The sequence below is a fragment of the Sciurus carolinensis genome, chromosome 12 (assembly GCF_902686445.1).
Source record: "Sciurus carolinensis chromosome 12, mSciCar1.2, whole genome shotgun sequence".
Lineage (NCBI taxonomy): Eukaryota > Metazoa > Chordata > Mammalia > Rodentia > Sciuridae > Sciurus > Sciurus carolinensis.
Window position 1 is genome coordinate 15,456,140 of NC_062224.1, and position 22,897 is coordinate 15,479,036.

The 22,897-nt window shown below is 35.9% G+C and overlaps 1 long non-coding RNA gene across 6 annotated transcripts in view; it reads left to right on the top strand.

The window, feature by feature from the left end:
- The first annotated feature begins 3,637 nt into the window (after window positions 1-3,637).
- LOC124961087 (uncharacterized) overlaps window positions 3,638-22,897 on the top strand; it is an 83,093-nt gene continuing 63,833 nt past the window's right edge. For 3 of the 6 annotated variants that reach the window (XR_007104233.1, XR_007104235.1, XR_007104230.1), the window contains exons 1-4: window positions 3,638-3,928; window positions 6,571-6,740; window positions 8,588-8,849; window positions 22,230-22,490. This is a non-coding gene — a long non-coding RNA (uncharacterized LOC124961087). The remainder of the gene's footprint in view (window positions 3,929-6,570; window positions 6,741-8,587; window positions 8,850-22,229; window positions 22,491-22,897) is intronic. The other 3 variants (XR_007104232.1, XR_007104234.1, XR_007104231.1) reach the window with 1 other exon arrangement.

The window sequence follows — 22,897 nt, forward strand, 5'->3', positions numbered from 1 at the left end:
TTAGAAAACATTAAGGAAAATAAGTCAATGAGCTGAATGTTCAATTCAGAAAAGTTGGCTCAAATAAGAGAAAAACCAAAATGAGTAGAAGCAAAGTAAGAGTAGAAATAAAGAAAATGAAACACCAAAAAAAATCAACTAAAGATAACACAAAAGAAGTGTTTTTGGAAATATTAATAAATGAAGAAGAAAGCACTTCCTAAGAACAAAGAGAAAAATCATGAGTAAGAATGTCAACACTGAAAAAGGAGATATAACTATGAAACAGACTCCTAGAAATAAGTTCATGTCAGATCTTGAAACTAGTTTCTAGAAAACTAAGAATTTACCAGGGAAAGGAAAAGTTCAAAATGGCTACTAAAGAAAGTTAGTAGTTAAAAAAAAAAAAAATTCAGTGGTTAAAAAACAAAATCTATCTACATCAAAGCACTAAACTCAAGAGAAGTTCTAGGTTACTTTTAACAATCATTGATATATATTTTTCCCTATCTTACAGAACTTGTTTCATACAGAGAAGGGAGAGATGTTAATCAAAGGGAAATAGTATTGGTCAATATTGCACTTAAAATATAGAGGTAAAATTGTAAGTAAAAATTAAAATGGAATCTAATGGCATATGAAAAAATGCATAGTAAATAAAGCAGGATTTAGCCCAGGAATGTAAGTAAACTTCAAATTCAAAAATTTATAAGAATTTAACATTAAGAGATGGAAATAAAAAAGTCATCTGATAATCTCCATGTTGTAGGAAAACATTAAATTTCAACATGAATCCTTGATTTAAAAAAATTAAACAAGCTAGAAATAAAGGGAATATCTTTAACTTAATAAAGTACACATACTGAAAGCAAATAATAAATGAGTAAAATGTTCCAAATATTACCTTTAAAGTTGAGAACCAAATTAAAATACCCAATCTCACCATTTCTTCCTTTCATTTCTAAGATTCTACATGTTTCTTTTATCAGTTTAATCTTGCTCCATAAATACCATTTCTTGATTGGTGGATGCTATATTTTGCTCTATATTCCTGAATATTTAAAAATACTTGTTTTGAAACTCTTGTGAGCTCTTGATATTATCTATAGTTCCTTACTTGTCATTTCTTTTATTTGTTGAGTCTGTCCACTTACATTTCTGATGCTAGAATATCTCATGTATTTTCTAATGGTTCTTTATGAGTCCACCTTCCATGAAAGTTCTCTTTCCATTGATCACCGTTGGTATAGCGTTGCTTTAGGAGAGGTTTATAATAATATCTATGTATTGCAAGAGGTAGAGATTTCAAACTAGATTTTAATGTTATATTTCACCAAGGAGTCCCTATACTTTTACAAAAAGAATCTGATTCTTATAGATCAAATAAGATGTATCCAAGCCTTCACTGTAAAGACACATTCTTGGTTTTTGAGTAGTTATTAAACCTTGACCTTGGACTCTTGGTTGAAGATATTCTGAATTCTTACTTCTAAAAAATTAAAACAAAACAAAACAGTAGGTTTCTGCATTCCACACTTATAAATGGAGATCAGTTCCTTTTCCTTATCTCATGTTAAACCTACTGCTTTAGTTCCAAAAACTTCAACCTGATGGTCTTAACCCCACTGTGGGTCTCAAGAATTGAGCTCTTATTTACTGGTAAGACATTTTATTTTCAAATTTATAAGTTCTGGAATTTTTTCTTCTTTTGAACTGATTTATTTGTTTTAAGTATGCATATATATTTACTCATATTAATAACTATTTATAAAAAGGTCAAGTACATTTCTGTTTTTGGAATGCAGGAAAAGTATCTATAGATGCTTAATTAACCACCTTATCTAAGGAATGCTGACATGAGTTTTTCTTATATACTTAGTCTAAGGAAGAACTCAAACTAGAATTCCTTTCACTTTTTCTATATCCAGTTGCCTCATGACTTTTTGTAAGACATTGACAATGATTTTGGTAAAACTGAAGTTCAAGAAAATTAAAATTGCCATATGTCACAATATGGATGAATTTGGACGACATTATGCTACATAAAATTTGCAACACTGCATGGTCTCACTTATATGTAGAATCTAAAATGTTGAACTCTTAAAGCAGAGCCTAGAAAGGCTGTTACCCAGGGTAGGGAAAGGGCATGGGGAGAAGTTTTCCAAAGGATACAAAGTTTCATTTGTGAAGAATAAGCTCTGGATTCTTTTGTAGAGCATACTGACAATAATTAATTATAACATATTATATATTTGAAATTTGCTGAGGGCAGATTTTAAGTATCCTTCCCACACACACAAAATGATAGGTAAAGTGATGGATATGTTACTTTGCTTGAGTTAATAATTTCACAATGCATACATATTTGAAAACATGACACACCATACATATATACATTTTGTCAATTATGATATACAAAATTTATTTTTTAAACTGTAACAGTTTGTGGCATTGCTGTAATGTCATCTAAAAGTGAAATTTGTATACTTTGTCAGCAAAAGTATGTAGATTCAGAATGATCACAGTTTAGGGCTGGTGGTAGGTTCTTAATGGGCCCTTTTGAACTTTTAGATGAATTGGTTCATGTCTACGTCAGGAATACGGTTATTAGTAAATTAAATACAAAATGTGGTTGCATTTTAATTGACGTTCTAGATTGTGCAGATGATTGCTGGAGACTCTGAACTAGCGACAGTTGGAATGTATTGTGATAGCATATTTTATTGCCTATTCTGAGAGATTACAGTCCTGACTTCTCTGCATAGATATGCATGAGATGTTATCTTACTTGATTATTTTAGAGGTCTGTTCTGACCATCCAGAATTGACCATAAGTTTTAAGGCATATAGAAGAAATTAGGAAATATTTTTTGTTATCTCCTAGATAGTACAGAAATATCAGCACAATGTCCTCATATATTGGTTTGAGAGGATTAAAAATTGCATTGTCAACCTTCTTTACCCTGTGAAGTATTGGGAAATTCCTAACATTTATAATATAAAATCATAAAAAAGAACACATTCTTACATAGGATATGTTGTCATCATTCAATGGTCTTTGTTCCTATCTCATTCATTACACCAAAATTTAGAAAATCTGGGAGATGATGTGTAATTGATTCACATTTCTAATATTTTGATGCACACAACAGTGTTTAGACTTGTGTATATATAGTCAAAGTAATTTTAAAACGAAAGAAAGGTGGGAGGCCTTTCCTTTCTCCTCCTTCTTCATATAAACCATCTGCTATGCTTTAGGCTCCTGTGCAACCACATAGCCTTATTAACCCTGTCAGTCACTTTCTGCCAGAATTTAATATTGCAAGCTGCTGCAAAATGTCTACCAGTCCATGGAACTTCAGATACTGCTGAGGGATACTTTTTAAGTACTCTGAGGTTTTTAGTTTTAAAAGACATTTGCCAAAACAAAATCTGTTTTGATCTTCAATTCAGCACTGGGAGAGCCAGCTTCCACCTACCGTTCCTCACCTCCAGTTGGATGCCAGCCCTCTCCAGAACTCCCCACAGAGGCTCCTGGAGAAAACCTGCCTCTTCCTGCATGTGCTCCGGCCTGCAGAACGCCAGGGGAGGAGGCCGTAATCACCCTATCCACAACCCTCATCTCTGAGTGTCAGTTCAATGCAGACGGTGGCCACATGCCTCTGGCTACAAACTTTACTTTCAATTCTGTGGCTTTCAAAAAAGTTGCTTCTCTGGAAACATTTCATAATGTTGTAATTGAATGTGTACATTCTTAATTAAGGCCGATCCTTCTTACCGATGTAGATTTATATTTCTTATATTCAGCTTTGGTGGAAGTCAGATCAGGTAAGGGAAGGAATGCAAACTGGCATTCATTTCTTTTATTTCCAAACACTCTGAAAGGTGGATTCTGCTCATTTCAGCTGCGCTAATGATTCAGTTTGTTAATTTCTTCTAAGAAGTTAATGTAAGTATTCTCAGATTTTTTTCTCTATTCATCTTATTTTAGGAAACATATATAAGATTGGGGCTAATTACTTATGGAACATCCAAAAATCATACTTCAGAATTTCATGCACAGTTCAAATGTATTTCTGTCTTTCTTCTGTGTGGCTCCAGAAGAGACTCATGTGCTTCTGGTAGTCTACGGTTTGGGGGAGAATTAGGCACTTCATTTATTCCTGATTCTAACGTGCTTGCCATTTTATTAGCCTGTTTGCTCTCCACTCTATTCTCTTCTCTGGAGAGACCAGTGCCAAACTGGTTTGGTTTGGAACTATTATCATTTGTTAATAATGCGTTTAAGTTTTTCTCACATGATTTAAGAAGGTAATTATAACATATCATCTCAAGGTAATAAAAATGTACAATGCACATTAAGTCAAGTTTTATTCAAGTCTTTAGCAGCCTTGAATTCCTTCCAGGTCTTTTTAGGGGAAATTTTCACCCCCAGGGGCCCGGGAACTTGGCACAGAACACCCATTAAGTGTGACGAAGGCTCAATTCCCAGTGTACAGCAATGAGATCTTGCCCTTCAAAAATTCTCTTTGATTTTCCTTCAACAGATGGAAAAAAAAAATCTGTGCTTTGTGTTTTTTTTTGTCCTGGATTTATGATTGGATCAGTTATAGAATATTCATACCCTAGGCACTTTATATTAAATCAGTTAGTTTTTGTCCCACCCATGTTGCTGTGTCCCCCACATTTTGTGAAGTGATATAAAGATATATCATGAATTGAACAAAAATGTGAGCAACATTCCCTGGTAGTCACTTATTACTAGTATTTTCTGAGCCCTAAAAGACTCCTGCCCAGTGCATTGGTCCTACTAACCTCCCTGAAGGCCAGGCAGTCAGATGAGGAGGAGGAGCCTACTGAAGAAGTTCTTGTGTTTTACTTCACACACTGAGGTTTGTTTTAGGCAGGAAGGTTGTCCTATCAGCCTCATTCTTGCCATATTTGAAATAAATCGATGTCTCTGTATTCTGAAATCATACTTCTAATAAGTATACTTACATCTAATTTTAAGTGGCTGCTGGAATGGCTAATGTTAGTGGTGAAACCTGGAAGGGACTTGATCCAAGGAGGGGACTGGGGAGTAACCTTTTCTTGGCACTCCGTGGTGACCCAGAGATGCTCTGTGTCCACCTAATCATATATTCCTACTGTGTTAAATTTTCTGTTTAAACTCTTACAGGATGATCAGTGTTCTCAGAATTGTGGATGATCAAAGTCATGTAATGGAAACTTGAATATGAATAGTACATTTAAAAAATATAAAACATCACAATCTTCTTTTGATTGTTGTGATATGGGAGTTTGTCAAAATTTTGACATATCTCTGGATATGTAAGGGCTAGAAAATAAAAGGAAAGAGAGAGAGAAAGAGAGACTGCACAAAAATCAGAGTCCTTATCTCTTCCCTCCTTTGACATCCTTTTCTGTCAAGCATTTGGATTTTTAAAGAAAAGAAAACTAAATAATTAGTTTGGCAATCAAGAAAGCAAAGTCAAATAATAATATTTCAAATTTATATTTATGTAAGGAAATACAACAGGTGTTGACAGGCTCCACATTGAAAATATTTTCCCATATATTGTTGGTGACTGAAGTTATACCTTGAAATATACCTCTGTTGGTTCAGAGAACTTGTTTTACATCCAGATGTAAATATATCTGCTGAAGAAAAGGAAAAGATCTTGCATGAAATTTTTACCGTAAGGGATCACATACGTTCCTCCTTCTGTATTTTGACAATGTGCTAAAATTTCCTGAAATAGGAGAAGTGAAGTTGGTCAGGTACTAAAAAGAGGAAATGACAAATTTTAGGCCAGAGGTGTGATTCTAGCCTGACAGAGCACAGGGACTCCTGGGCAGTTAGAGGTAGTATAATTTGTCACCAGAGAAAGAGGCAAAAAAAAAAAAAAAAAAAAAAAGGATAGCATACAGACCATAAGAATCCTGATGACAAAATCAGCCTAATTCACAATTTTGTCTAGAACTGTTGTAGGGATTATTTTACCACCAGATTCAAGAATGTGTTTGGAGGCTGGGGAGTGGCTCAGTGGTACAGTTCTTGCTTAGTATGCATGAGACCTGGGTTCCCTCCCCAGCTTCACGGGAGAAAAATGTCTTGTGCTCCTCCCTGTGCTAGTAATTCTGCTCCATGATCTACTTTGAGCTTCAAATAAACAAAGCAGTCTTATTTGAGAGTTTACAAGGTCACTGGTTGCTGTTGTCTCCCTGATTTTAACCACCTTGCCTGATAACCTGCTCCATTGTCAACTGTTGGAGTCCCCTCAGTTTTTACCTATTTGGTGATCTGTTGTTGTAGATGATAGTTAAAGGAATGAACAGTTAATCTGGTAACTAGGTTGAGGTTTCTTAACTGAGTTTTGCTTGGTTTGATAATTGTGAAGGGGTCACAATAGAGTTTTGGAAGTTGTTATCTTCAGTATTCTACTCTGAATCATGTGAGGAACTGAATGATCAACTGAAGATAAATTAGAGGGAGTCAGGACTGTACTGAAATATGAGAGTTGGCCAGTTCCCTATAGACAAACCCACTCATTCCTCTTGGTAACCAGATCTCCATTATTGTCCTGGCAGGAGCAGAAGTTTCTCAGCCTCCTTTGCCACAGATGACTACATTCTGCCAATGACATGAGGGCTGAAGTGTGGGGTGTCCACTGAAAGGAATTGAGAGGGAAAGAATCTACTTGAAGAACCATCCTTCCCCCATTTCTTCCTGCTAGGAAGCAAAGGAATCTAGGCTTCAGGTAATTTTTATTTGTTTGTTTGTGATGTTACTGAACATAATTCTAATTGGAGATCAATATTGGAAGCTCTCAGAGCTTGTCATCGGCACAACCCCCATAAGAACAAAGTGATCATGGTGATTGGATGTGCAGCAGGGTCAGGTGACCAGCAGCCTTTATTGTAAGGCAGGTTCACTACAGTGAGTGAAGAGTTGCAGGAGAGGACTCTAAATATCCCTCCAATACCATGTATCAGAATCAAGCCATGTGCACAAGTCCAGTGAGGCAGGACACTCATACTAATTAATACTGAAGCACCTATTTTATTCACAGATAGGCAGTGAGGGACTATAGAAGTCTAGGGGTCCTGGCAACCTGGTTCCCCATGACTGAGGAAAGCTGCCCAGGGTGGGTGCAGTCTTGTCCGAGCATTCTCCACATTGCAACACAATGGATGAATGCCCAGAGCATACTCCACGCTGGGCTTGATTCACAGGGGTGTCTGCAAGAGCTGGGCTAAAGTATCACACAGCACCCTGTTCTAGCAGGATCGGAAACAACCTGGGCTGATCTGGCCAGTTCCTCTTTATTTCAGGCTGCTGAGTCCCTGAATATTTATAGCTCCTTTTGAGAACTACCGGAGAGAAAGGAGGGAATTGCTTCATGGTCAAAGCTACCAGGGGACTTTTCCCAAACTTATCCATCCAGAGATTGGGACTTGGGCCCCCAAATAACCCTTTTGAATTTGACCATCAGGGTTTGGCATGTGATCTCTAACTAGGGAGCAATACTTTGATTTATGGTAAGGAGTAAGTGGTTTTTCAAAGCGGATAGAGAGAGGTGTAATGAGCAAACGGGTCATCCACTCAGACTGCTAAAATTATTGTTATATCCTGGTGGATGTTCATACCCCCATGGCTTGGGTGGGCAAATCTCTATACAAGTGTCTTGACTCCCTACATGCACCTAAGTTCTTTTGGATCACTTGACCAAAGGGATAGCCTGTGACTCAATGTAACCTCCTATGTCCTTGTTATAAATTCAGAGAAGACTTCCAAATGGGTATTTCTGAAGTCTACCAAAATGTTCTCTCTTATCTGGTTTTTCCCCTCACAAGCTTTACTGAGATATAATTGATAAATAAAAATTGTATATATTTCCAGTGTACAGTGTGAGATTTTGGTATCCACATACATTATGAAATGATTGCCACTATCAAACTAATGAATATATGCACCACCTCATCTCTTCTGTCTTTGTGTGTGTGTGTCAAGAGCATCTCATATGTGCTTCAGCAAAATTTAAGTATACAATGGAGTATTGTATGTCCCCATAGGTACATCCCATCTTCAGAACTTACTCATTTTGCATAACTGAAATATGGTACTTTTTCACCAACATCTTTCCATTTCCTCCACCATATCTCCCTAATATAATTTCTTATAAAGTAGATATGGCAGGAATATAAAAAACAACTATCTGATTAACACAGAAGACCAGGGAGGAACATCAGTTTTTGAATATCCACTATTGTCATTAATATGAGACCAAAGTAAATCTATTTTAGTTTAAGCTGCTTTAAACATATACACACAAACACACAGACATATATAATATTACATTATTTTATTTAGTTTCCTCTAGTTTTTGAGAACTAGGTTCAACATATGAATTATCCACTGTGACTAATGGGCCTATTGCAAAGCCCTGCAGTAAAGAGATAGGAGCCAGAAACACTGAATTATCCTGCTAGTCTGTAAATGAACTAAGTCACACTTATTTGCCCTGTTACCAAAAATCAGTTACCTAAACATGTCGAGTCTGTTCCCTCATTTGTAAAGTAGGAAATGTTCTTATGTACTTAACAGAGTCATCATAAGGGACAAAGAAGATGACTACGAAGTTGTCTTGTAATGAGGAAATCTGAACACAAAATTTTCCGTAAGTGTTCTTTGGCTGTGCGCCACAAGCGTTTGGAGATGAGTAAATCCAGTTCAATCCACTTCATTTATGGACTTGGAAATGGAGGCACCAAGAGGTGTATGCGGTGCCCAAGTTCCACAGCAATGCAGAGAGAAGAACGCCATGCTGTTATAATTCAGCCATGCCATATTTAATTTCTACAACAAGGTGAGGTAATTGTGTAATTTTAAATTTTATGTCTTTTCTGCAATTTTAAAACTTAGAAAATTAACTTTTTTTTTTCTGATTAAGAAAATGAGAACTTTAGATAATTTGACTCCATAGTACTTCCACCACTTTAAAGTTTGTCCTCTTGAGGGCACTGTAAGAGGTAAGCAGGAGCTCTCAGCAGGATTAGAGGTTGGAAGAGCAATTCAGACAGGAGACAGCTGAAATGGGGGCCTGGAATGCATAGGTGCAAGTGTTTAGTAACTATGCAAGGTGTGCAAAGTGGTGGTTTTAGGGCCAGCTCAGGGAAGGATGCAAGGTCAAGGGCTGGGGTTAAGAGTCTGGGAGCCCCAGGAAGGCAGACAGCAAAGTACATTAGATCCCCTCAGTTCCACTAAGGAGAATGGTTTGGGGACTGACCATGACGAAGACAGAAAGACGAATAAGAGTCCATCCTCAGAGTCCAGGTGAGAGGGTGAGGATCCAAGTTGCAGCATTACTTGTCCAAATGGAGAATGCGAGATGGAATTGAGAACCATTTGGAAAGTAAACATTGGTATAAATGTGGCTGGTTTGTCGTAGGTGGTAAGGGGAAAGGATGCCAAGAAGATATTTGGATTTCCGGATGGAAAAGGTACTTATAAAAGTGCCATAAGATGGTGTATAGAAGGAAGATGACATTTAGGAAAATGGGCTATTTTTGGAAATATGATCTGTGAGATTCCAGTCTGATACTCAAGTGAACCTGTCTGCCTGGCAGTTCCATAGGAGTCTGGAATGGAGTAAATAAATTTGGAAATCATCAACATCCCCTGGGCAGTTGAAACCAGGAGAATGGGTGGGGCAGCACTTTTAGAGACACGAACAATTCAACTCAGCACACTGGTATCTGTTGCAGTCCTTCTTCATAGAAGTGTAAGGGAGACTGCAAGCAGAGGTCAGTGGGATGCCCTTGCAGAGCCTGCCAGGGACTTTGTTTCAATTCCAAAAGAATCCAGATTTGGGGGATACTTACTGAAATTGCAGATTTGGGGAACCAAACCCAAGCTGAATAAATCACAGTCTCTGAAAAAGTGGCCTCAGTCTGAATCTCTAAAAAACTGCGCAGGTGAGAACTAACCTTCTGGCAGTCATAAACTCGGTTCTTGTTTGGCCATGCAGCACATTAGGAGCAGAACTTCCCTTCTGGAATATGAGAGGAGATTTCTACAAAGCTCCAGACTCAGAGGGATCCTTTTCTAGGATCCGGGAGCCTCAGCGAACTCAGTTTAAGCTATGAGCTAGCAGTTTGTCTGCATGGGGTTAGAATTCATGATGACAAAGGATGGTCTTAAAGTGTGGAGTTCCTAACAGGTCCAACCAAAAGGATAAAGAGACAGGGTCCAGGAGAGTGAATCCCTTATTCACTGTGTGATCTGGCGCAGTCACTTCACTTCTCTGAAACCTAATGTTCTCATCTGTGAAAGGGGACAATGGTAATTATCTCATTGGTTTGTGGTGAGCACTAAATAAGAGTATATATCTAAGTTTTCTAGCCCCTGGAAAACTCCTAATAATAAGATTAGTTACTAATAATACTTGTACTAAGAAACTCAGTGGGGCCAGAGGCTCATAAAGCCCCCATGAATATAGTTCACTGAGAGGTCCTTGGAGTCCCCGGGAGAGTAAGATCTGGGCAAAGATGATTACATTATTTCTCTTCCTTACACTTATTTTCCTAGAAGATATTTTTCAAGGAAGATGAGAGCCTTTGTAATTTTCAACCTTTAAAAATCAATTATTCCTGAGTTATTTTTGCAATTATGAAAAGTGCCAAATTAATTTCCACTGAATTTTCTTTTCTATGATCAACGAGGAGGTCAGCTGGTAGAGAGTACGATATTCTAACAACACTGTGTATTGCCCCTCAGAGTTCTAATTGCCTTAATTCCCTATAATTCTATTCTGAGAACTAGCATCTTTTCATACAGCCTTAAAAATCTCAGCTTCTTAATATATGCATGAATGACAATATGCTAATATGCAATTCAAGTCTCAGGGTTTATGTGTTATCATTCTGCGGGGAGAAAAGCCTTCAATCCAGAAACCCTGGTCCTCAATGTTGTTCATTCCCATAACACAAACAGACAAAACCTCGGAACAGAGGTGGGATCACGATATCCCTCTCTCATTCATTATATGCAATATCTCTTCCCTGGCCTTTAGATTTCCTTGTGCACCTGAGGAAATCATGGGGAGATAGATTTGAACCAGTGTCTAGAGGTAAATGATGCCCTATTCCTTTACCTGAGTCGCTATCTCCACAACAGCGCTCCCCCATCCCTCTCTCCCTTTCCCTCTTCCCCCAAAGAGTATATCTTTTGAAATTGAGAATATTCAGTGAACAGAACTCATAAATCAAATCATTATCATTAATAATCAAAGTGAGACGTTGTAAGAAATAGCAAATTAATCACAACTGGCAGGTGAAGCTACTTCTAGGATGTGCCTTCTGCATACTAAAGGGAACAGGAATCTTCCCAGTGGCTTTTTATTTTGCTTTTTAAACTTATTTTCTTAGCGAACACTGCACTCTTTTTGGTTGACTGGAAACTATATTTGAATCAAAGTTTTCATAATATGAATATGACTTACGCTATTAATGAGACTCGATTTCTCAGAACCACTTTGTACCACCAAAAACATATATTTTGATTTGATGCATGACACTAACATTACACATTTTTTACAGGAGAAGAATAACTAATGGTGTCACAAATTTGAATTCAGATTTGCTTATTTTCTATATCTTGGGTCTCATTTGAAAGCTACAATTTTAATTTAAACACCTTTTTGATGATAATGGGAGAAAAGCCTAAATATGATATTGCCTATATTTTTAATAAACATGAGTTTTGAATACATGTTACTTCTCCAGGAAAAATGTCTCTTCCATCATTGTGTAGGCCTTCTTGGTTTTCCTGTGAAATAAGAACTACTTTCTTTAATAAAGTCAAGAATAGTTAAATTTCAGCTCATGTCACACAGCAAATCTGTTTGAATTTAAAATAGTTTTGTATTTCCTGATCCAGCACTGGACAATGTTGTCAGAATTTTCCATTTAATTGACTTTTGAAAGGCCATGTAAATTAAAAAAATAGACAAAAATGAATATAAATTTCCAGATTACATTTTATTTTTATATTTAATTAAAATTCACTGAGTGATAAAAATACATTAACTATTCCAAAATGAACAGAAATATAAGTTCCATGTTTAAGGGGAAAGGCAAACAAAATATGTGAGAATAAGAAGGAAATAGATATAAAAAGCAAAGTATATTTAAGAAACATTGTATTCCACGGAGCCCGTGTACTTTCAAGAGTCTGGGCTTTCTTGAGGAAGCGCTTAACTGAGTGCGGCGGGGATGGAGGCTGTCATTGTTTTATACAGTCATTTTTTTCCCTTTTGTGACCTTTTCCAATTACTTAAGCTCAATTCAATAATCCTCATCAGTACTCCAGGAGTTTAGCTAGAAAGCAACATAAAGGCCTAAATCTTGGGGTTTGGTGGATGTACAAGTCTCAAAATCTTTGCAGTAGATTCCTGAATTATTCAGGAGTGTCAATGTCTATTTCTTACCTATTACTTACATATGGGTCTTTTCTTCTCTTTGAGAGCATCTTTATTTGGTTAAAAAAAAAAAAGCAAAATTAAAGTGATTCTATGATACATATAGTATTGAAAACAGACAAGAAAGTGGTTTAAAAATAGAAAACTGCATTTTTTTTTCCCTTTAAAATTACATGGGTTGGCTACTGGCTACTGGTGCTTGTCTATTTATGGCTTTTTTTTTTTTTTTTTTTTTTTCAGTTTCTGTCATTCTCCCTGATTTTCTTTCTCTACTAATCTTTGGTAGGGAGTTAGTCATTGGAGATGATGGGAGGGTTTCCTGGGTAGGATGAATTTTTACCTGAGGCAAGCAGCCCTGTTCTTGAACACACGGATGCCCTTACACTCTGCAGGTATAAATCCCAACTCTAATGAGGTGGAGAAGAGGTAGCTCAGAATATGTGATAGTTCTGTGTCTGAGTGGCTTGTCCTGTTGGTTAATAGTGAAAACGTCATTTGCTCCTTTAGGGAGGGATTCTGTAACTATAATAACGCAATATGGAACTTTAAAAAAGAAAACATTGTAGAAAGTGTGGCATAAATTTATCTTTTAAAAAATTTGTTCCAATTTTTGCAATTACTGCTAGAGGGTACAAAGCACTCCTTTCTTATTGAGTACAGCATATTCCATAAGCAAGAGATGAATACACCCATATCCCATAGTGGTTCCATTGCAATCCCCTAAAGCATCACGCTTATATTCACTTGGACCTGGAGAACTATTTATGTGCTTGAAATCCAAAGAAAACCATTTCCTGGTTGTTGTAACAGGAACCCCAAAATAGAACCATCTCAGGATCATGTATAAAAGTTTCTTGACAATTTGGTACTGTAGTTTTTAAAAATCTTTTCTGACTTGGGTATAAGATTACTAAATAGATTTGAAAACCATGGGCAATGGATCAGCTCAAATTTTCCTTCCCCCTTTCTTTCCTTTTTTTCTCCTTTTCTTCCTTTCCTCTGTCATGAACTTCCTTGAGATTTGTTTTCTGTAACTCACACAGGGCTGCAGAATAAAGTTAGGCTTTTTGTGGTTTATTTCTTACAATTTAACTGCACGAATATAAAAAGTTTCTTAGCAGTAATGCACGTTAGGTTATTCAATAACACAAGGAATGTAAAGCGATTTCATATCTCCTTGAATCAGGAACATTAATTAATCATATGATGAGAATGCAATGTTTTATTTACCAGTGCAAGAGGCTGCCAAGATCTTTCTGACTTTAATAATTGCACATGCTGTTGAGGGAGGAAAAATTAATTTAGTTATTAAATTGGAGGGTGCTTTTTTTTCTATCATGGTGAAGTTGGAAAGTAGCCAGGCCATAATCTTAATGTTATGAGAGTTGGGATGTGGATTACTTTTACTAAAAGCTTTTCCTACCTTTATTTAAGGGAAAATAGAAAAAGAAAGTGTTGGGTATGGTACACCCTGCTTAAGAATGCAGATAATAGAATATAATAAAATAAAATGAAAGTTTCTGTTTTTCTCCCTTGGACACAAATGAATTGCAATGGAGGAAAGGGCAGGCAAGGATGAGGGCTTGCTCAAGGTGCAATTGGTGACATGCTGGTAGCATCCAACAACTGCAGTGGTTAGATGGGAACAGAGTGGTCCTCAAAGTGCAGCAGAGCAGGGGACTGAAGGTCTCAGGTGCAGGCAGTGTGGACTCTTCATCTTTGCACACGATTCATTTCCTGGCAGAAACGCTTCTCTCCTTACTTTTTCTTCTGTACTCTCAGTTTTCAAATTTTCATTTTCAAGGATTTTCTCAAGACCTTCCCAAGAGTCTTCCATTGAAGAGTCTTCCATTGGTTGTGTATGCCGAAATCCATCTTGTTTTTATTTTCCCCTCATCTTTCTGTTTCCCCCTTCCTTTTCCTTCGCCTCTCCCTTGTTAGTTGAACTCACTTGGATTTGTAACACTTTTGCAAATGTGTGCCTTGCATCATGTATATTTCTATACTTATGAGTACATTGCCTTTTCTTTCCTGTCAACCTTCTTGAGGGTTTTTGCCAATCTTTGTAATTCCAAGTGTTACGCAGTGTCATTGGACACAGTGATAATTAACAATTAAACCATTGCCTTTATTTAGTATGGAAATAGCATTGGTGTGGAGGCATGGTTAACAGTCCCAGCCATTTATTAACTATAGTGTATTATCATCCTTATCAAGGTGATTAATAACCCAAGTCCACAGTGCTTTCATTTCTAAAATGTATCTTTCCAAAATATCTTATATCTCTAATGTTGGGTGGCCTGATATTGTATGCTTATTTTTAATGTGTTCCATTTCAAATGCAATGTTTTCCCCAAGATATCTAAAAGTTTTAATACTTTAATAAAAATAAAAGACTTCAGCTGGCATTTGGGGATAAGAGAAAGCTATGTGTTTTGGGGTATACCACATGTTATATGCATTTTGGATTTATATTTAGAGCTAGATGTAATTTTTCTAGATTTTCTTTATATTTAATAAATGCTGAATTAGCCAGATCTGAGGGTAAGTACTAAATGTTTGTTCTCATGTAATTGAGTTAACAGATACACAATGAGTTTTAAAATCTGCACATAATACTATTTATAAAAATGTGTGTTGAATCTAACTGGATTTGCCTCATAAACTGTGGTCTTCGGAGCATCATTGAGAATGACTTTCTATAGTGAACACATCTTTAAAAATTATTTTGAGATCCTAACATTTAGTCATGGTCTGTTACATGTTTAACAATGTTATTCTAAGCTTCTTTCCAGCTTATCAACTCCATTGGAATGTCCATATTTACCTCCTAGTGAACTATGAAGGAATGAAGAGAATATGCAGCTAAAGTTCCCCAAATGCTTTCCATAGACAAAAGTGTTATTTGGAAATTATTATTCTGTTCCCATACTTGTATCTAGAGAGGAGTTGAAAATTAGGCGTTTTAAGACAAGCCCTCAATGTCAGGAATATTAAGCACTTATTATATAAATAACTTTTAAAAATCCAGACCCTGAGGCCAATAATTAAAGGCAGTGCTTCAAAACATGTTTATTGGAATTAACTGTGGAAGAGAAGAACTGTTTTGAGCTTGAGTGGTAGTATTATATTCATTTAAAAAAAAAAAAAGTGGACTACCACAATTTCTGATATCTTGACAAGTTACAATATCACAGAACAGAGTAGAAAGCCAAGAAACAGACCCACAAATCTAGAGAGAACAGACTTTGGACAATACGTGAAGTTGATTCAGTGAAGAAGGAAAAATCTCTCCATTAATGAAACTGGAAGAACTGATACTTAGGTGTAAAAATAGTGTGTTCCAAACTTTACCTTCTATCATGTGTTGTATACTGACCATGAAGGATTTATGAGTCCTCTGGAAAATGCAGCAAATTCCATTAGCTCTTTACCAACCAATCATAATACAGAGGAGTAGAGGAAATGCATCAGCAGGTCAACAATTCCAACAACTTGCAGCAAAGCAAGGAGGTGAGGTTTATAAATGAAGGAGACTGGAGAGTTTGGGAGGGGTAAAGGAAAGAGTGTCATCAGCCGCTGGATAGCACTTATGGGGCCGTTTCGTAAGATGATACCTACTTGTCTGATGTGTTGTTACCATTTCCTGCTCTTGGTCAATACCCATGGAATGTAATCACACTTGGTAAGATTTAGGAATTAATATTAGGAAAGTTAACTAGTGCAGCAACATCCCAATCCATCACGTAGAATGACTTCTCTAATACATGACAAACAAATATTTATCAGGTGGGTAGAATTTGCATAAGTTAAAACACTTGGGATCAATAGATTTATAGTTCAACTATCCCTGAAGTTGATAATTCATAACCTTTTTTATCTGGAACATGGAGAAGAATGATGAATTTGTTTAATACTGGTTGCCAAGCAGCCAACCCACAGAGTAGAGGAATTAAAAATTCATTTGCTACTTAAAAGAAAGCCTTCAGGCTTCAGAACCTATTTGTACATACCTTCCCCCTGATTCTAACAAACCTCACCCATGAACTGCATCGTAGAATCAAGACATTAGAGAGAAATATATATCTAACGTTAGTTACACTGAGAGCCACAAGTGATAAATGACATCTTAGTTCAAGGGAACAGACATAATTATCAAAAAAGAAACAACATTATGTGGGCCTTGTAGTGATGATGCTAGATTGTTAAAAACACTGTATGTGAGAAGACCAAGTAATGTATGATATACTTTTAAATATTTTAATTAAAATGAGTTTCTTCAATATTGCTGATAAGGGGTAAACTGTTATTTGGAAAATGGTTATTCTGAAAGAGTATTCTCTGAGGTTTCTTACTTTTTACTTAGTGCCATTTATTTTCTCATGCGACTCATTGTTTTCTATTTTGAAGGTAAATATTAAATATTAATTTTTTAAAAATCTTTAGAATACGTAGGAAAATGATTTCAAACACAAAACTATTTTCCATTTTCTTTCAATTCCCTAAAATAATTTTATGTTTTATGAGATTCTGAATCCAAATATTTTGAGAATTGAATTACTTATTGTAAATTCAATATAATATGTAATGACTTTTTATTAGCACAGTCAATAAACCCAATTTTAAACATCTTTCATGCACAAAGTAGTGTGTCAAGTTGATTTTATACCTTGTCCTAAAACTAGAAGTCTTACAATCTTGTTTGAAAGACAGGATTCAGTCATAAAATCATAACAAAGAAAAAAATGGGTGGATTACAAATGGAATAGACCATATATTCTAAAGAAACCAGAGTAATAGTTTTATTAAGAGATGTGGAACTCAACACCAAACCCACCTGCTTTTATGCATGTTATAGTATTTAATCCTGTATAAATAAATACCATTTCAAATTTTTTCATAAAGAGAAAAGCAGCCAATGGAAATCAAGAGACCTTGGTTTTATTCTTTATTCTGCGTACTTTTTGACTCACTTTTCAATCTTGCAAACCAAGAGAGTTAAATTAGATGACCTCATTCTGTCTGAAGATACTCATTTCTATTAATTTCTACTTAAATAAATAGTTTGTTGACATGCACACCCTCTTTATTCATATGAACCAAGTCAGAGCTGGAAGAAAGTTATTTGGGAATGTTGTACAATCTACTTCTGTGCATGGTTCCTTAGTTGTATTATCTTTAGTATGCATATCATATTACCTCCTTTGACTAAAGCTAGGGAATCCAAAAGCTCTCTTGATCTCTTTGTAGTTAGGTTAATGACTCTTATAGAGTCATTATGATCATGCACCATATTGCTGAGGCATAAGGTATGGAAACATTCTTGAAGAAGTCTAAAAGTCTCTATCCAAATGTTTATAATCACTTCTGCTTCTTTTAGCTTGAGAAAAAATACCAAATTATTAACAAATTTTTTGAAAGAAATTTGGCATCTAATGCATTTGGGAACAAAAATACTAAATATACGTAAGAGCAAAATCCTGTAGGTCTTAAATTTTTTCTCTCTTCTTCCTCCCTTCTGCTTTCATCAATAAGCTGAGGAAGATCACTCAAAGTTGCAAACATTGCCCAAGGTAAAATAAAAGCAAATATGAATATTGTCATGAAAGATGTAGTCCTACTTCACATTATACAAATATACCCAAAAATGAAATAGAGCAGTTTTACAAATCAAATTCCTTTTGAAATTTATTAGAGATGTGGCAAGATATATAAATTCTAATGGAAATGCTTTTTAAAACTTGCTTAAAGTGACTTAATAACTGCCTTCCTGCTCTTTATAAAAATTTGGATTTAGAAATATCAGCTATACTTCAAGAATTTAAGAAAAGTTAGAATTACTTATTGCTTCCCTGTATCAAACCATCAAATAGTGGAATATGTAGTTTTATTTTACAGACTTCAAAAACAAAACAAAAGACAAATAAACAAATAACACGTGCACACATGCATGCGCACACACACACACACACACACACACACACACAGACCGAGGCTGGACAAAGTCCCAAACTGTAAAATTTAAATGATCACAGGACTGTAGGGTTCCCTTTTTTGGTACTGCATATTCTAGTAATGAATTCATATGGCAAAGCAATATTTGAATGTTGTGAGACAAAGGAAAGATGAAGGGCATGAGGAACATTGAATAATCGATGTAGGCCTTATTGTAGATCTCTTAAACACAAAAGTAAACATGCTCATTTCAAATTAAAATTATTCAAAATATTTATGAAATTATACTTAAAATCAAACCCAGGGGACACTGTCTAGAGGGGACTTGATGTGGGTGCATGATTTTTTACAATATAGGACATGAAATATTTTGGAACTAGACAAGTAAGTCTCCCTACACCCACTTCCAGCTACCTTGCGCATGTTGCCTAAACTTTCTGATGGGCTTTTATCCTCTGCACAGCAGGATCATGGGGCAGGATTATCAGGCTATTTGGTCTTCAGAGACATGAACTGCACAAGCTTCCTTGTGATCTCTCAGCTGCTCAATTTGAAAACTCCCTTAAAGAGTGTGAAGTCACCCAATCTTTGACTAATTTTCCTAATCTTAGACCTAGCCATGGAGAAAGGGTCCTTTATAATTCCACACATAAATTGTACTTCTCTGATCATAAGTGGTTGAAAAACATTTCAATATATTCTGCCTTTCATTTTCTCACTGGCCTTCTCTTTTATTTTTGTTTGCTTTTTTCTTGAGAATTAGTGTCTGAAAGAAATATTTAAGTCTTCACATGGCAGGCAGAAACCTGTGTTCCAGTGGTGGTAGGTTGGTTTTTCTTTTTCTTTTTTGCAATAATTTTTTGACTTGCTGTAAATGTTTCTGAGTTCTATGACTCTAGTATGTCAATATGATAGTTTGCCATGCAAGTTATAAGCTTGGAAATTTGTGTAAAATAATCTAGTGATAAGATAATAAGATCAGGATCAAGAGAATTCAGTTGTAGCCTCTATTCTGGTCATTAACCTTCTGGAAGACTTGGAGCAAAACTTAGTGATACTAGTAATATATTCCTCAACAGGAAATACAGGTTTGGATGGTGATGGAATGGTTTTTAAAGGATCTCTAGTTTTAAAAATCTAGCAGTGTACATGAAATAATGTAGGAAGAACTTCTTCAGTTAATTTAAACAAATACATAAAGCCAAAAAGTATTTGATGAAGTATGGTTTGTTCTAATTACTTGTGAACTGTAAACTTTCCTTTTATGTATAAATATGTAAATATCAAATAGGATTCTTCTCCCCTGGTATGTATACTCCTTTATAGGAACGCACAGAGAAGGTATCCTTTGTAAAATTTCAATACTCTTCAGAGAAGTTGCAGTTATTGTTAACACTATGTACTCTGTTTCCATATAATTCATTATGTCAGTACTTTGTTAACATGACATTAAAGTTGGCCAGCATAGTTGCTGAGCCAAATAAACTGTTGTTTTCTACTAGAAAATAGTCACTAAAGTATCCATAGCTTTGTTGTTTGTAGCCAAATGGTTATTTTTTCCCCCAAGTCTTTTCTCTTTGGCTTGTATTGAAGGTAAGATAATGCTATCTATTCTCTTTGATGGTGAAATATTGAAAATGGTCACCTCTGCACCACATTGAGGGTTCTTTAGGTTCCTGGAGGACCTACCAAGACTGGTTCAATGTTTCCATGATACTTGAAGGAGATTTAGACAAAAATATGTGATTTTCTACCAGATTGATCCCTTGGTGTTGTGAAACAGAGAGCACCTCCCCATTTCATTATGGATCTTTTCTGGTCTCATGTAAGAAACTTTAGATGGTCTTAAAAGAGAGAAAGAGTATCAACCCCGCTAGCAAGGGACACTCAGGACCAGCCCATCCTTAGAAACTGTGGGTCTCTCAGTTCTTGCCTTTAATCATTCCCAAGTGGCATTGATAAGTGGGAGCAATTGACTATCAGATAACCTTGATTCCCACCGTGAGTTCACTTGGAATTAACTTGGCCAAATATTCTTATAACACTAAAAGCATCATTTAGCAATATTATAATCTCATGTTGTGATTTTTTCTCTTCAATTTTTAACAGTAGAAATAAGAGCTAAAATTTTTTATTTCAATTCCTCCCCTTTCAAATTGCTCTATAATGTTAGAAAAAAGTTAACTGCCAATCCTCATTTACACAATTTGGGAGATTTAAATAATAGCTCCAACATAAAGGTGCATTTGAAGATTAAATGTCACCGTAGACCTAGGAATACATTGAACCCTCTTAAGGCAATATAAAAATGGAAGGTTGATTTCTCATCTCGAGTTGATTTCTTCCCATCCTTAAATAAAAGCATGTGTAAATCATTACCTGGTTCAGTTTTATGCATTCAGTAGTTTGTGAAGATTGTATGCAGGTATGTACATTAAATTGTGCACATTACTTTTTTGATGCAGAACTTCATTCTGATTAGCACAAAACATGAGAGGGGACCATCCTTGGACTTATGAAGGTGAGGAGCGCAGGGAACTCATGGATCTATCTCACTTTCATTTCTCACTGAAAATAAACAAATAGGAAAACTTGAGTAGTCAGTCAATGAGGTGGTCAAACAGCATTATGGGAAATGCTGTGTTTTCAAACCATAGGGAAACTCAGCTTTGCAACCCATGTGTTCTAAATTGTTGCCCGAAGACTGGAAATAACAGTATTTTATAAGACCGATAATTGTTGGATCAGTGGTACCTGGAAATCTGGTCTCGATGCAAGAGGTCACTGTCTCCTGAGCCTCTGCTGCACTGGAGTCACCCTGCAAGTCAGAGGAAGCTCTTCTGCAGAAAGCATTCTGGAAGACATCCACCATCTGCATGGGGATTTTACCAGTCAGCCTGCTACGACTGCGTTCACCCGACTGGTTTCTGTGATTTACAACAATAAACAGACGAAACAGTCATCGACCTTTGGGATCTAAAAGATCCCATTTTAAGCGTGACTTTGAAAGGTACTTTTCATGATCTCAGTGTTAATTTTAGGAAAACTTTAGGAAGATTGTTCTAGCTTCTCTTTTCCTTTTTCTTTCGTTCTTTTTCTTTTTTTGGCTGTTTGTTTTTCACACAGGAAAACACATCGTTCCTTCTGGTTTGTCCCGAGAACAAATTACTCTAAAATGGCTTAGAGAATATGGGAGATTGCTTATCTTGCTATATTTAATAGAATAATACAAACCTGTAAGCTTTGACTACTTAATAAGGAAAAGATCTTCTGCCATCATGTGGAATGTTGGAGAATCTTCCCTTGTTTGATGTTTTTGTTCCTTTGCTGACTTCCCTATGAAATAAATTGAATTTCCTGACAGAGAAGTAATTGTTGTGACCACAAATAAAATGTTTAAAAATTGTAAACAAAGCAAAGGGATTCCAAAAAATTAAATCTTTTTTATGTGGATTCTACTTTTCTTATGAGACAGATTTTGGAAAAAAAAAAAAAAAGAATAAGACAAATCTTCCAGCTCAGAAATATATCACATAAATTAGAAATGGAAAAAAAGAATCTTTTTCTAATTTTTTTTTTTTTGCCTCCTGGGAAATTTTCTTAATGGGGACTGACCAGAATGTCTTAAATGAACTGAATGGTGGCATTTTATTTATTTATTGCAGCTTTCATTGATTATGGTAAGTATTTTTTGTGGCATCATTCAGTATTACCATAGTACCATAGTATTACCACCCATCTCAGCATAGTTATTAAATACATCTTTTCATTTTCCTCACGTATCTCTCTTTTTATCTCATCAATTATTTTCAGTGGTGTGGCCAACTGACCCTCTTCTCTGTAACAAAAGCTAGAGACTTCATCTGACCTGGAAACACCTCCTGCCAATAAAGTAGGAATACTTGATTCTACCTGCCGCACAGGGACCCATTTCAAAGGAAATTTTTGACCCAGCTGTCATTCACGCTTAATTTATATGCTAGAAAGACCCTTAACCAGATGCCACGTATTTCTTGTTGAAGTGATTCATCATCTTCCAGAAGTAATACAATCATCTCTCGTGTGGGAAAAGAGGTAGGAGAAATGCAATGGAAATGGACAGCATTAAATGAAAAGGAGAATGGGTCCAAATTATCTCTTATTATTGGGGCAAAAAAAATGTGCTTGCAGCAGGAAAGACATTGTTAAGTATCGCTGCTGACTTTGCAAGTGCCATTCTAAAATGAAATTCCCAGGTTTTCATGGAGGAATCTATCTCTGTGTAGTTGGACTTATGAGGTAGATGCAATTTTCCACTCCTTCACCTAATTTTCCACATAGATTCATCTCTCTTTCCTCCTTTAAATACCTTATGGAAAACTTACTTTTCCCCTGAATTACAGAATTCAAGGAATGAAGGAGTTAAACCTATTTCTTTCGGTGAGGGGAAAGTTGTTTCCTGCAAATATATCTCAGTAGCCTAGGAGAAATGTTCTGGTAGA